Source organism: Diceros bicornis, unplaced genomic scaffold (assembly GCF_020826845.1).
Source record: "Diceros bicornis minor isolate mBicDic1 unplaced genomic scaffold, mDicBic1.mat.cur scaffold_161_ctg1, whole genome shotgun sequence".
Taxonomy (NCBI): Eukaryota; Metazoa; Chordata; class Mammalia; order Perissodactyla; family Rhinocerotidae; genus Diceros; species Diceros bicornis.
This window is the reverse complement of record NW_026691067.1, coordinates 584,141-600,541: the sequence shown is the minus strand read 5'-3', so window position 1 is coordinate 600,541 and position 16,401 is coordinate 584,141. Positions and strand designations below refer to the sequence as shown.

The window sequence follows — 16,401 nt, the reverse complement described above, 5'->3', positions numbered from 1 at the left end:
GGTGCTCCAACATATTTCAAAATGGTGGCGTTTCCTCTGTCCCTGCTCATAGCAGGAGGGGATTTTCCTCCAGTCTTCACAGTGAGAACTCAGTGAGGCTCCTGAAGGTAAAACTCAAGAAAGTGTAGGGGTCCCCTGGAGTTTGGAACTCTCCAGCTAGTCCACAATCTGCCTCCAGCAGTTGAAAAACTACAGTTTGTGTTCCTGCTGGTACTGGGTCCACCAGCGGACTTCTCCACTTTGCTCTGCTCCTGGTAACCTGTGATTCTCTGTATCCACCTCTCTCCAGTGTTCAGGGTAGTTGTCTGCCCTGTGACCTCAATTCTCTGACAGATCTAAGAGGAGATATTGTTTTTTAGTTTATTCGGTTGTTTTCTGTTGTAAGGATGGGAGTGATGCGTCTAAGCTTTTCATGTTGCAGAGCAGAAACCTGAAGTCTAGGTTACCTTTCTACTGTGCCTGAGGTTCTCTCTCATGCTGCCAACAAAGAGACCTAATTCCACTTAAATGACCCATTTCCTTGCATTGACTTGATTTTTTTCATGCTATTGGTCTCTTCTCTTGCTTCTTTGACCTACTGAAAGCAACTTGTCCAGCAAGAAGGTGACAGTTGAAATCGTGGTCAGTACCTGGCCCCACAATGAGGTTGTAAGCTTCCAGGTTACTAGAAGGCAGATGACAGCTGGGCCCCAGCTTGTGTGGGGCTTATCTTGCCAAAACCAGCTCCAGGCTGAGCAAAGACTCCGCCCAGCACCCCCATCCTGCCCAGGTCACCTGCTGCTTCTCTGTTTCCCAGTCCTAGGGCTCTCGCTGACTGTTCTTCTATAAATCCACCCTGCAAGGGAGGTTTGGAGAGCATCCCAGGGAGGCAGCAGCAGTGAGAGATACACAGAGCCCCAGAAATGACATGGTTTTGGACCTTGGTCTACAAAGTCTTCTCCAAATTGTTGCTGGGAAAGAGGAAGACTGTAAGAGTTCCTTGGCCTCATGTGGACTGTGGCAGCCAGTACACAGGGGTCCGGTGGCTGGAAGAAGAGTCCCCCAAGTCTTATCAGCGTGGGGGGGGTTCCAGGACTGAGTTCCAGGCCAGGACTTTGGAAGTAGGCATCACCACCAGACACGACATGGCCTGAAGTCAGTCCAGAGCTGCTAGTGGAAGAGCCCAGGAAGGAAGCAAGTGGAGTGTTGGGAGTAGGGCGAAGGCTGGGCCCAGGGCCACAGATGCCAAACCAGAGATGCCCATGCTGGAGGAATGCTGGGAGAACACCAGCATCATTAAGTTTGCAATAATTCTTTTAAATAATTTTTGAAAATACTTTAACCTTTAAGAATCAAAATGGTTACATTTGGAACACTATGTATCAGTCAGTTTTTTGACGTTAGAAACTGGTAGGCCATGGTCTTCAAGACAAAAAGCAAGCATTGCTGTCCTTTGAAACAGCTGGTGAATCTCGCGCTGCTGTGTGTGCATGAAAGAACCTGCTTTTATACTTGTATTTTTTGTGTTGAATATCTATTTTTAATTTGCATAATTATGTTTTGATTCTTCATGCTTTCTCATTTTATAGAATTAATTTGCATTGACCATAAGCTATAAATAAAAGAAATAAATGTGTGAAATAAGTGGCTAAAAGAGGAGCGGATTTCCTTTGACGAATGGGGGCGGGGTGGGAAGAAAACTGTAGATGGGGTGGATGTGGGGGTCTCCCAGGCCTTGGGAATGTAATGCTCATGAGAGGCAAGTTCCTGCCCTCCACGGAGAGGAGGGGGGTACTGCCACTCCCCTAAGCCAACCCTAAAAGAACATTAGGTAACTTTGGGGGATACCTGCAAGAAGAGCTTGGCATCTTATTTGATAAGACTGTTGATCTGCCCAAAGGAAAACTGGGGGTTTAGCCCTTGGAGAGAATCTGCCCAGCCCCCCAACAAGGCACACACAACAAGGTGTGAGTTTCCTGTGGGTCAAAGAACATCTGGAAAGCTGGCCATATTGAGCCATTTTGCTGCATCCTTTCTTTTTTTTTTTTAAAGATTTTATTTATTCATTTTTTTCCCCCCAAAGCCCCAGTAGATAGTTGTATGTCATAGGTTCACATTCTTCTAGTTGCTGTACGTGGGACTCGGTCTCGGGTTGGACGGAGAAGTGGTGCCTTGGGGCGTGCCCGGGATCCAAACCCGGGCCGCCAGCATCAGAGCGCGCGCACTTAACCGCTAAGCCACGGAGCCGGCCCTGCTGCATCCTTTCTAAGCACGCTGTCTGCTCGGTGACAGGTCCAGCATCACAGGAGCATTGGGGTGTCCTGGAATGAAAAGGCAGAGCAGATGTTAGGGGTTCAGCCAAACCTGCAGGAACTGAGGAATGGGGAGGACCCAGAGGAGGCTGTGGCTGCACGATGTTTCCCTCATCTCTCTCTCTTGCCTCTGGTGCTGAGGGAACAGCAAGAGCCTGTCAGAGGGAGGAAGGAGAGGTTTCTGGAGGCAGAACAATCCCTCCCCATTGCAGGCCCCCAACCTGTCAGGGGTCAGAACTGGATGTGAGTTCAGTGTTTGCAAACTGGACAGATCATTTAACAATTAAATTTATATGAACACTGTGGGCCCTGCCCAAGATGCTACTGAGGGACAAGAAAGAAGGATGCCACAGAGGCAAGCAAAGGTAGTGATGTGAAAACGCTAAAAGACATAAAAACATGTCATGTCACTACTTCGTAGGAAGACTGTTAAATCAGAAGGTTTCAACTGTACATTTTAAAAAGATTTTTTTTGTGATTGTTTCCCATCGACATGAGGCAGAAAGAAAAGAAGCATTGACTTACTTTCTTAATTACAAAAGCAATACATGATCCCTGTAAAAATTTATGTACACCACAAAAATTTACAGTGCCACAGTACCCCATACTTTATTTATCTGGTTTCCTAGTAGCATGTAGGTGGTTTCCAACCTTACACTGCTGCAGTGAGCAGCCTCAGTAACTTTAGGTACTGGTGTGAATATTTCTGTAGAACAGATTCCGGGATGTGGAACTGTTGGGTCAGGAATGTTCACATTTATAAATTGGTTGACATTACCAAAATTGACCTCAATATGGCTGCACCAATTTAGAAGCCTGGCAAAAATGTGTGGGAGTGCCTAATTCATGGGAATGTTTGTCTTCTCATGTAAGATTCCTGTGTGGCCAATGATGACTTGACTTGCACCTGCAGTGGAGGTTGAGGTCCTCTCTCAGCCTTTGTGAGTTAGTGTCCCCAGGCTGCCTCAAGCAGGAGAAGCCTCACAAGCAGACTCGTCACAGGTGTGTTTGTTCACTGGACTGGGATCCACCCATAAGTGCTGGGTTCACCGGTTCCCAGTCTTGAGGGATAACGGCATGGAAAATGTGAACAGTAGGGAGGACTAAATATATCATGCCCTGTTTTTAGAAACTTGCAAAAGGGTCATGGGACATGGGCTGGAAGGAGATGGGTGTCTACTCTGAATGTTCTGCCCACCTGAATGGCCTCCAGCACAGTCTTTGTGGCTCACAAAACATGTAGCTGAATGTCTAAGATCCCTTCCAATTTAAGGCCAGGCGTCCCATCATTTAAAATGTGCTGATGGAGCTACTGGTCATTTAAAAATGATTTAATGTTGCCTTTTGTATCAGCTATACGTTTTCTTTTCTCTTTTTCTTTTCCTTTCTTTCTTCTTCTTTTTTTTTTTTTTTGTGAGGAAGATCAGCCCTGAGCTAACATCCATGCCAATCCTCCTCTTTTTGCTGAGGAAGACCAGTTCTGAGCTAACATCTATTGCCAATCCTCCTCCTTCCCCCCACCGCAAAGCCCCAGTAGATAGTTGTATGTCGTAGTTGTACATCCTGCTAGTTGTTGTATGTGGGACGCCACCTCAGCATGGCCGGACAAGCGGTGAGTCGGTGTGCGCCCGGGATCCGAACCGGGGCCGCCAGTAGCGGAGCACGCGCACTTAACTGCTAAGCCCTGGGGCCAGCCCCTGCTTTTCTTATTTAATGCACAAAAATGATCTCAAAGGAATAGATAATGGTCGCATACAGTCAAGGAACATATCTTTAATGTTATCACAAAAACATTTGTGAGTAGGATCCCAAAATATTTGCAAACTAATGCAAATCATTACAGAAAATGAAACTTCATTTTTCTGAATATCATACACAATATGTTAATAAGGCTATAATTTTATCATAACAGGTGGCCAAGCATACTTTCCTAAGTTCAAAAATGCATTTATTTGATTTGTTAGAGAAACAAATCACAATAGATGGCCCAATGCCCTGTTTGGAATTGTATAAAACGAGTCCTGTGCGGGAGCTGGTGTCTTCCGAGAGCCAACCATGTGCATCTCCTTCCAACTCCACTAGCAATGTCACATTGGCAGCCAGAGGTCAGCCACGGTGGGACTACTTACACCATGGAAATCAGCAAATGCTACAGACTTTTTCCCCCAGACAGCCAGTTATTAAACATTTTCCAGACACCACCGCATTCCTTTATCATTCTCTTTATATATTACTATATTTTGGAATGAACCATTTGAGAATAAGTTACAAACATCAGGTCCCATTACTCCTTAATACTTTTTGTGTGTGTGTGTGAGGAAGAGCAGTCCTGAGATAACATCTGTTGCCAATCCTCCTGTTTTTGCTGAGGAAGATTGCCCCGGGCTAACATCTGTGCCCATCCTCCTCCACTTTATATGGGACGCCAACACAGCATGGCTTGACAAGCAGTGCGCCAGTGGGCGCCCAGGATCCTAACCTGCAAACCTCGGGCCACCGAAGCGGAGCGTGCGCACTTAACCATTGCACCACCGGGCCAGCCCATTACTCCTGAAGAGTGTATTTTCTTAAAACAAGGGCATTCTCCTACATCAAAATCAGGAAGTTAACATTTGTCCAATATTACTATCTGATCCACAGCCATTTTTTAAAATGTCTCTTTTTCTCCAAATAATGTCTTCTATAGGTCCAAGGTCCCACCCAGGGTCACCTGTTGTGTTTACCATCACCTGTTGTGTTTACTCTTTCGTCTCCTTCAATCTGAAATAATTCCTTAACCTTGCCTTTATTTTCTATGACCTTGACATTTTTGAAGAGTATCAGTCAGTTTGTCTGATGTTTCCTCACGATTTATGAATGTTGGGGGCAGGAATACCTCAAAAGTGATGCTGCTGTGTTTTTTTCACCGCATTGTATCAGGAGGCACATAGTGTAAATTTATGTCATATCTGGTAATGTTAACTTTCGTCACTTGGTTAATATGGTGTCTGCCAGACTCCTCCACTATAAAGTTGATTGATAAGTGTTTTGTACTTCTAAATTAATAAGTAATTAGTATTTTGTGGGGAACTATTTCAGACCTCTATTGTAGGGTAGAGCTTTCTCTTCTCCTTCATTTATTCATTCATTTATTTATGTATATCAGTGTAGATATAGATACTCTTGGATTCCTATTTTCCTTAATCTGTAACCCCCATTAATTATTTGATGTTCAAATTTGGCCAGTGGGAGTCCTTTAAAGCTGACTTTTCTGTACAATTGGCATCTCCCCATCATTCCTTGAACATTTCCTTACTTTCTGGTAGAGGATGTTGGAGACTCATTCCGGTATGTTCTTTTCAACACCACCAAGCTATTAACTCAATTCTGACACCATCTACCTAGAGATAGTGTCAGATCCGACAGGTGAAGGGCTCAGTCCTACAAGATTGCCCCCACTTCACACAAAAACTGCAAGTCCAGGTTGTTACCTGTGCTTTTGACCAATGCACGATAAATCAGAGGTTTCCACAATCCACTCCTTGGGTTCAATTAATTTGCTAGAGCATCTCACAGAACTCATAGAAACAGTTTACTTACTAGAGTACTGGTTTATTATAAAAGCATATAACTCAGGAACAGCCAGATGGAAGAGATGCATAGGGCTAGGCATGTGGGATGGGGTGCAGAGCTTCCCTACTCTCTCCAAATGCCACTCTCCCTGCATCTCCAAGTGGTCACCAACCTGGAAGCTCCTCTAACCCACTCCTTTTGGGTTTTACGGAGGCCTTATTACATAGGCATGATTGATTAAATCATTGGCCATCAGAGATTGAACTCCATCTCCAGCCCCTCACCCCTCCAGGGGAGGGGAGTGGGGCTAAATTACAACCCTCTAATCACATAGTTGCTTCCCCTGGCAACCAGCCCCATCCTTAGGGACTTTTCAGAAGTTATGGCATAATTTAAACTCGGATGTGGTTGAAAGGGGCTTGTTATGAATATGAAAAGACACCCTTATCACATAGGAAATTCCAAGGGTTTTGGGAGCTCTGTTCCAGAACTTAGGTTGAAGATTAAACATATATTTCTTATTATAAATGAGAATATCACACCCATCTTTTCTCTGACCCAGCCCTGGAGTCCTTCATTTCTGTAAGGAGCCTTGGTTCCTTTCAGTGGAAAATAATACTAAAAACCAAGTTCTGGGTGCTAGGAGTGCTCATTGGTACAGGGGTATTGTTTCTAAGCTCTCAAAGCAGCTAGAGCTAGGAATCATCTGTATGCACACATATCCAACTCCCTATCTATCTATCTATCTATCATGCACCATCTATCTACCTATCAATCATCTAGCTATCTATCACGTGTGTGTTCCATCTATCTATATAAAGTAAAAACCACAAGGTCACAAGTTATTCTTTCATTCTCTCCTTTCCCCTGTCTGTATTTTTTGTAATTTCCTTTCTCTGACAGAGAAACTTGACTCTCAGCACGCTTGGTGAATTTTCTTATTTGCTTGTTGAGCAATTCTTGTCATTCTTTACTTTAATGTTCAGATTGCCCCACAATTGATGAGTTGGAGCCTCTTCAGCCCAGCCTCTCTGTCCTCTTGCTAGACCCCATCAGTTATGAGCACATCTGTACTTTCTGGCACAAGATGCTCCAGATGCACACCGTGCTTTCTCTGCCCCAGCCCCGGGATCAGCTTTCTCCAAGTTCATTTTAGTGGGGACTGACATTTAAGACTAGGATCTGAGCCCTAGATGAACTCACTGCTTAAGAAGTGACATTGCTTCTAGATGTTTGTAGAGCTAGAAAATATATACAAAAAATATACAAATTAACTGACACCTCTAATCCAATCCAATCAGGTTTCTCCCTTTTCCCCCCATCCCAGTTTCCTTCTCCATCTTCCACAGGAACACCCCGGCTCCTGGCAACATCAATCTATTTTTACTCTGTTGTTCACTCCTACCATACACACAAACAAGCCTTGGAACCGCCTCTTTTTCTTAAAGAAGGTCACACACACACAGACACACACACACACACACGTCGACATGCGCACAGGCGCCTCTGCCCCCTGCTGCGCTGAAGTCTTTAGCTTTTGCTGTCATTTTGGCGGGACACTCGGGTGGTGCACTAGGTCACTCTAGACAAAGCGGGAGAGCCAAGCGCTGGCCGGGCGTCCAGGAAGCTGCCCAGGACCCAGCCCTGCGGCCGCGAGCGCGCTTCACCACAGCCCCAGGGCGGGGTCTGAGGGCTCATAGGGCTGTAACCACGTGCCACTGTCGTCCTCTTCGGGGACGCGTATCCCTCTAACCGGCAACGGGCAGATGGTGGGGGATCCGCGTGTTCACCGCCATCGTGGCCTCTGGGCCTGAAATACGCACAGAGCGAGCCCCAGAAGCTGTCTGTGAAGGTGAGATGTGGGAGCTGTCGGACACACTGAAGAAGGAGAGCCGCCCCGCCTCGCAGTCCAGGAAGACACCCGCGCGCCGGGGCGGCACGCGCAGGGTGAGCGCCACGCGGTGGGGTCCAGGACAAAGTACTCGCAGCGGTTCCACAGCCCCATCACCAGCAGCCGCTGGCCGGACGCAGGCGCGCCGGCCCCGCGCGCGTCCCCGCGGCCAGACACGCGCCCAGGAACCAGCGGCTGCGCCGGCCCACGTGCACCTCCCAGTAGCGGCGGCCAGCAGAGAAGCGCTCACGGGTTAGCACGCACGTCTGCTCCGAGAACCGCTGCAGACCGCCCGGCTCAGCGGCCAGGCCGGGGGCCGCCGCGCGGGAGGACACGCTCTTGCCATCCTCAGAGACCTCCAGGCTGGGATGCGCCGAGGCCGGATCCAGGGTCACGTCCACTGCGCAGAGGCGTGGGGTTAGTGCCCACAGAGGACGGTTCTGGGCCCCACCTGTCCCCTCCCCTGACAAGCAAACCTCTGATTCTCCTGGTAGAGCAATCCGTGGAATCCTCACATGCACCCCTACCCCAAACACCCCCTGGGGCTGAACTGGCCTGCAAGTCACTCCCCAGCATTTGAAAGTGTTAAGAGGAATCCTATTTCCTGCCCAGACAGGAAGGTTCTTCAATTCCATACTAGGTGCCATGGAGAGCAGAGATAGCAAACAAGGTAGATTCGTGGGGATAGAGGCGGGCTCACTTCCCCAAGTTCTGGTCAAGGAGGAGCTCAGGGCTGGTTCTAGTCCTGGCCGGTGCCACCACCCTGTGTGACCTGGAGATCACCACGTGAGCTCTGGGCCTCGGTTTTATGGCAATATTAGGATTTTAAAACTGAAAGAGACTGCTGAGGTTATCTAGTCCAGTGCCAGGTAGTCCAACACCCCATCCCCCAAAACACACCCATCTGATGGATGGGAACCCCAGGGATCCTTCAGTCAGATGAGAGGTTCCTCACAAACTCTGTATTCTTTCCTGCAAACAGGCCCTGGTAGCAGCCTTCCGACCAGATGGAAACAAACCTAGTGTACTAAAACCCAGAAAGCAATATGCGTGCCTGTGGGAGCCTGTGAGTGCAATCACATGCACGCGTGCAATGCGTGTATGTGTAAATGTGTGCACACGCAGAAATATGTATCATGTTGTGTGTCTGTGTGTGCAGGCCCCATACTTGGCTCTGGACAGGCCCTCTAATCTCAGATCTTTCCACCTCCCTTCTGTCTAAGTCACAGTTCCTTGGCTTCAGTTACCTGCAGATTGTTGGGCTGCTCTCCACTCTGAAACCAAACAGAGAAGAAAAAGCAGGTCAGAGATCTGAGTCAGGAACTCTGGAACCTCGAGGAGGCTCAAGACGCATGAGGGGTGCCTGCAAACTGAATAACCCCATTCTCACCATGACAGTTGGTTTGGATCCAGGCGGGTCTGGGCCCACCATGGAATTTTCCCGGGTATTTGGGATTGGGTAGGGGGCGCATTTCAGTGCTGGGTTATACCAAGGCTGCACACAGGCTGAAGTTGTGCTGGGCAAAGCAGAACACAGCATGTGGGCAAAGAGAACCAATACATGCGGCTGGGATGCCCTGAAGGACAGAAATGAAGCCTCAGCTCTGACCAGTTCAGTCCCCAGGAGACTCAGCTGAGCATGGCTCCAGTCTTAAGATGTCCTTTAGATATCTTGTCTTGCCTCCTTCCTAACGTGAGCCTTTCTAAGTGGATTTCTGTTTCATTTTATCTTGTTCTGTGTTCGGGCCGGCCCTGGGGCTTAGCGGTTAAGTGCGCGCGCTCCGCTACTGGCGGCCGGGGTTCGGATCCCGGGCGCGCACCGATGCACGGCTTCTCCGGTCATGCTGAGGCCGCGTCCCACATACAGCAACTAGAAGGATGTGCAGCTATGACATACAACTATCTACTGGGGCTTTGGGGGAAAAATAAATAAATAAAAAAAATTTATCTTGTTCTGTGTTACAATAGAGAGATCACCAAGTTGTAAAATATAGTCATGCACCACACAATGTTTTGGTCAATGAGAAACCGCATATATGACGGTGGTCCCAAAAGATTAGCACCATATGGCTTAGGTGTGTAGTAGGCTATACCATCTAGGTTTGTGTAAATATACTCTACGATGTTCACACAATGACAAAATCACCTAATGAGGCATTTCTCAGAATGTATCCCTGTTGTTAAGCAACATGTAGCAAAAGCAATAGAAGATGTTTTCAGAGCTCCACAAATTTACAGCAAGGCCTTCCAACCCTGCTTTTGCATCAGAATAACCAGTAGACTTTAAAAACATATAGCCCTTGCATAGAATAACTCAATTCTATAAAGATGCTGATTCTCCCTAACTTTATCTATAAATTCAAAGCAATTCCATGTAAAACTACATTTAGATTTTTTTTTGGAACTTCATAAATTTATCCTAAAAGTTCTATTTTAAGGAGGTCCATTAACCTTAAAAAGAAAGCGGAAATGGAGGAGAACTTGTACTTGCAGGTACTATAAAAGCCACAGCAGTACAAACAGTGCAGTGCTAGGTGGCCAATGGACAGACTCTTCTCGACATGGGAACCGAGTATGCACTGAAGGTGACCCCACATCAGTGGGGGGATCACAGACGGCAGAGCAGCTGACTTTGGGAAAACTGACTCACCATATGGAGAAAAATCACTGGAGTCTCACCTAACACCAAATAAAATGGTGAATTTCAGATGGATTAAAGACCTACACATAACACACATAAAGTGAATAAAAGGAAGTGTAAGAGAATATCTTTGTGACCTAAGAGTGAGGAAGGTCCTCTTCAACAAAACATCAAAAACACAGGGTACAAATTTGATGAATAAGATTTTATCGAAATTAATGATTTCTTTTCAATAAGGGGCAACACGGACAAAGCAAATAGCAGATGACAGAATAGAAGAAGGAATTCACAATGTTTAATATCAATGAGGGATTAATATCCTATATATATATATATATATAAGAACTCATGTGAATCAATAAGAAAGAGACAGCATCCCATAGGAAAAAAGGGCAAAGGCCACAAACTGGCAATTTTCAGAAGACGAAGCCCCAAAACTAGCATATAAAGAGAGGTCCAGACTTCTTAGTGTTCAGAGGAGTGCAGACTAAAAGCACAACGAGAAATCACTCATCCTCACTGACTGGCTAACTTAGAAAGCAGGCTCATGTGGCATGTGGGCATGTGGAGCCTCAAGGCACTGCCAATGGCAGGATAATGGTGCTGCCTTCAGAGGGTCCCTCTACCCCACTTGTGACACATCCCCCATGGGCCACCAACTCCCCTCCTGGGCATACATCCCAGAGAAATCTCCACACACAGCCAGAAGAGGCTACTCATTCAGCGTTGTTTGTGGTGGTGTGGAGTGAGAGGCAGGCTTGAGTCTCCAGGAGAGTGGCTGGCTAAAATGGGTGCTCTGCAGCAGGAAGGAGAAACAGATCAGATGTACATGTGGAGGAAGGTAAAACACAGTGATGAGTGAGAAAAGCAGGGAACAGCATGAGACTATAAATGTTATTTACAGAAACTAAAATGTATGTGCACAAAACAGCAATTCACGTTTTGCAAGAATACAGTCCTGCATCACTTAACCATGGGGATACGTTCTGAGAAATGTGTCATTAGACGATTTCATCATTGTGTGAACATCATAGCGTGTACACAAACCTAGATGGTACAGCCTACTACACACCTAGGCTGTCTGGTACTAATCTTAAGGGACCACTATCCTATACGCGGTCCATCGTTGACCGAAACGTCATTATGTGGTGCATGACTGTATATACAAAATAAAGATACACATTAGACTGTATGCTGTATGGGGGGAAAGGAGGAAGGTACAGGGAGAAATAGTTACATACAGGGTAACATGCCCACTCCAGACCCATGAGTCAGAGTCTTTGAGAGTGGGCACCAGGAATCTAGATGACTCTGATGTGCAACCAGGATTGGCACCAACGATTTACAGTATGCTTACACCTCAGGACAATATCAAAGTAAATGCAGAAGTAAAACTCAGATATAACCTCTACCAAGTGACATAGATTAATATATGCCATGTGGCTGTGGAATAAACCAGAATGAAGCATGTTTGGTTAATCATAGCAATGACTGGGATGCTGAGATGTAAAGTGGACAGTGGGAGGGACATGAGCTTCACTCACCGGCCTGGCCTTCAGCTCTTCTCCAATCTGAAGCAGCCAAGGGAAAATGGAATTAGAACACCAGGTCCCTGCAGCTTCCCTGCTCACATGATGCATTTTGCACCCACCCCTGCCCCTCTCCCCTTTCTCCTGCCACCCATACAGCCAGCAGGTTTCCAGCCTGGGCATCATACCTAGTTGGGAGATGAGAAGAACACACATGGATACCCAGATGCTAAAGAAGAAATAGTTCTAAGAACGGTCGCTTACCAAGTTCTGTCTGAAGCTTCCCTGTAAGCAAAACGCAGGGAAAACATCAGCCTGGGGATGAATGGAGACACCTTCCCAAGGCAGTAAGGCCACTGGGAACCACTACTCACCCCAACCCCATCCTTGTCTCTGCATCACCCTAAGAAAAGAAGCCCATCTGCGGGATTCTTACGCCTCATCCTATTCCTTGCTCTAAAGCAGAGATCTGCACAGGCTCAGAAGGGAAAACACTCTTGGTACTCAGGAGCCTCTTCCCAGGGCTCATGGCTGAAGGGGCTACTGCTCTTTTGCCCTGAAATCACATGCTTTCCTGGGGAGGAGGTCCTGCAGGAGCCTCAGCGCGGCTTCCTCGGTACATTATTTAAAGGACTGGGAGGACATCACACACAATTATTTCCCCTGGCCAGATACCAAGACTGATATTTTGCCATTAGAAACGCATTCCTTTGATTTTTTCATGCTGGGTCCTCTTTTTTTTTTTTTTTTTCCCCTGAGGAAGGTTGGCCCTGAGCTAACATCTGTGCCAGTCTTCCTCTTTTTTGTATGTGGGTTGCTGCCACAGCATGGCTGACCAGTGGTGTAGGTCCACACCGGGAACTGAACCCTCAAACCCTGCCAACCTAGGCCACCAAAGCAAAGCAGGCCAAGCTTAACCACTACACCACCGGCCGGCCCCCCAGGTCCTTTTAAAACTGAATGCTCCTGGGAAAGGCAACACTATATACTAATTCCAACTACAGTGTTAATGACTTATTATAGTTGGTTTTTTTGGGTTTCCTTTTTCCCCTTCAGGACTGGGTAGGCTGCAAGACAAACTTCTCCAACCTCACAATTTTGTGTGGAGTTTTACTGGAGCCGGCAAGGTGGTTCTTTAGGTCTTCCCCCTACCCACAGCGGCCTTCTCCATTCCCCTTCCTTTGGATTCACTCTCCCCTCCTCTGTACACACACACACACACCATGGTTTCAAGGTGCTAAGTCCCTGTAGGTAGAAAAATGAATCTGATAATTCACTCCACTTTGGTGCAAATTAAAGGCGTTCCTTGCCAGTGGCACTTGTATTCAAGAGAGGAGGACATTCCAGGACGATGAACAGGAGGGAGTAGACGTGTAATTATAACTGAAGCGTATAATTTGCAGGGGAAGGGCTGGCAGGGTCTGTCCACAGGGTCTCAGGCCAGACCTCCTTGGCAGCTGCGCTCCAGGCTGGGAGTGGAGAGGTGGGAGGCACAGAGGGATGGGTCGTTGCCATCCATCGCTCTTCCAAGGGAGCCTAAACTCACTGAACTCTTTCTTCCACTGTGCGCAAGCAGGGTTACCCCACTAGCCCGCAGGCCAGCACCGTGTGCGCGGCACCCAGAGCTTACCCAGTTCCGCTGTGAGTTTCCCTGGAGAAGAAATGAAGAAAAGAGGGAAATCTCGACGATGAACACCGAAGCCTCGTTTCCCCAAAGTGCACAGCCTCGGGCCCCAGCGTTCTGGGGAGCAGGCTGGGGTGGACGCGAGGGAGGGGCGGGCCCCGAGGCTGAGGAAGCGGAAGAGCACCCCTCGGCCGCCCCCTATCTGCCCTGCCCGAGGGTCTGCAGTACCGGCCTTCTGGACCCACCGCCCTCTCTTCTGCTGTCAGGGCCGGGAGCGAAGAGCGCGCCCCTCCCTTGGTTACCTGTGTCCTTCTCCGCCTGCTCCTTCAGCTTTTCTGCCAGGAGGAAGAAAGGGGAGAGGACGGGAGTGCGCGCTCCCGCCTGTCCCCTCCCGCCTCAGCCCCGCCCGCGGGGGGACGGCGCCCCCACCGCCCCTCCCGGCAGGGCCGCCTGGTAGCGCGGGCCCTCCGCTGCTGGCGAGAGAGGTGCAGCGCCAGCGCCCTGGGCAGAGCCGGGAGGAGCGGCAGCGCCGCCAGAGTCCCGAGGAAAGCTCTCTTCCAGGGGGAGGTTCCGGGTGAAAATACGTCTGGAAAACACCCCACAGGGAGTTGTCCCGATTTAGGCGCCACGAAGACACTAAATGACGACACTGTTCCGGCCCCTGCGTGCCGGAAAACCTTCCGAGGGACCTGTTGGCGCATTCAACCCCCTTGGCCCCACCGAAGCCATCTGTAAAGTGGGACTGGGACCTGCTCTCGAGGGGTGGATCCCGAGGAAGAGCGGCGAACTTGAAGCTGCTCGGCGGAAAGGGGGAAGTGCTGCCAACTGCAGGACGTGCAAGGACAGGGGCTGAGCGGCCGCCCACTCCCCCGGCTTGACGCCCTTGCGACCAGCGCCCTGGCCTCCTCCGCTTCTTCTACTCTCGCCCTGCACCTGAAGATCAGGAGAATCCGAGGCATGTTGTTGATATCTGGAGCCCAGTGAATTATTGCTCTCTACCCTCACCATGGAATCCACAAGTCATCCGCCTGCTCCTTGCAAATACTTGGCTTCTACTTTTCTTCACACCGTTGGAAGAACTGATAGCAAAGCCCCTCTGTCCTCTCCAGGCTCCCTGGGGAGGATCAGCCCAGAGGCAGGATGTGGCTCAGGGCAGATCCACAGTGGCTACACAGTAAAGAGACAGGTGCAAAAATGGAGAGTAACCCTTTAGAAATTCTTGTGGCATTTTAAGATAATAATTTTGTGTCTATTGAAGACAATTATAAAAAATTGGTGCTTTTATCTCAGTGGTCTTTTTAAAAAATATATTTTCCTTTTTTAGTGTGGTAAAATATACATAACATAAAAACTACCATCTTAACCATTTTTAAGCTTACAGTTCAGTGGCATTAAGTACATTCACATTATGCATCCATCACCATCAGAACTTTTTTCATTTTCCGAAACTGAAACTCTGTCCCCATTAGACTGTAACTCCCCATTCCTTCCTCCCCCAGCCCCTGGTAACTTCTCTTCTTTCTGTCTCTATGAATTGACTGTTCTAGGTGCCTCATATAAGTGGAATTATACAGTATTTGTCCTTTTGTGTCTTATTTCACTTAGCACAACATATTCTTTTGTTTTTAATTTTATTTTTCTAGCAATGCATTTTTATTGTATTGTACAGAAGTATTGGGCCACAATGGATTGGTCTTTCACCACAAATGGTTTGCAAAGCACTGATCTAAGAGTTAAGAGCTAGGGCTCAGGGTCAGATGCCACCCTGACCTGAAATCTCAACATTGTCCCTCTGTCCAGCCTCTCCTGCCTCCTCCCTGCTCCTCCAATAGCCACCCACATTCCCATCCCAGGACCTTTGCACTTGCCATTCCCTCTACCTGAATGACCTCCTTGCAGATATCTGTGTGACTCACACCCTTTCTACAGGATAAACACAAATCTAAGAAGGAAAAAAACGGATTTTCTCTGGTGCAAAAAGGGAAAGATACTCCCCCTTTCCCTTTTCTTAGAGTATTTCCTTTAAAAAACTTGTAAATCCTTTCTCTACCCCTTTGAGATTGTACGTAAATCCTTTTGAAAGCTGAATTAGCCTCTGGCCAGCACAAGCTAGAATTTTTTTCTTTTTTTTTTTAAGGAGCTCAGAGCCATTTCTTTGGAATGTAAACATCCCAGGAGAAAGTGTCCCTAGCTCCATGCCATAAGTTTTACTTCCTAGCCAGGTTCCAAGTTGTAACTACTGTGCTTGTCACAGAGATGTAAGGTGTTTTATTTTTCCTTTGGATAAAAACAATTAGCTAACACATATGGCCACCCCAATTACTAGGTGAATTTCAGATGAACTATGTGTAACACATGGTGTTGTCAAGTCCTCTTCCCTGAGGTCAAGTTATCGCTTATAAGGGTGAGGTTTCTTTCTTATGATAATGTAACTATTGATTTGGACCAATGTGAAAAATGGCTCATAGGTTAGGTTTATCCTCAAGATTTAAAATAATTGGAGCCATGAACATTAGACCCTTCAGTGCGTGTCTCATAATAACACTTTGATCCTAGATAATGGCCTCACCTTGAACTTACTGCCCAAGCAATTTCTTTCCTGACCCGTCAATCCACATACACACCCCACCACGCCTTCCAGCGCTCCCTGCTCCATTGTTCTCTATACACCAAACACCCTCTAAGCTATGATGTAATCCACTCTTTTGCTTGTTTCCGCCACTGGAATAGGTCAGCTTGAGGGCAAGGGTTCTGCGTACACTGTGGTTTTGGGTACTCAATAAATATTGTTTGAGGGATGACATTAGGAACACACGGGCTCTCATGATGACCCCTCATGAGGAGAGTTATTTCAGGGTCTTATGGCACGGCCT

At 47.6% G+C, this 16,401-nt stretch overlaps 1 pseudogene; it reads right to left on the bottom strand.

Moving 5' to 3' along the window:
* Positions 1 to 6,689: 6,689 nt before the first annotated feature.
* Positions 6,690 to 16,401, bottom strand: part of LOC131402592 (butyrophilin-like protein 9) — a 50,584-nt pseudogene continuing 40,872 nt past the window's right edge.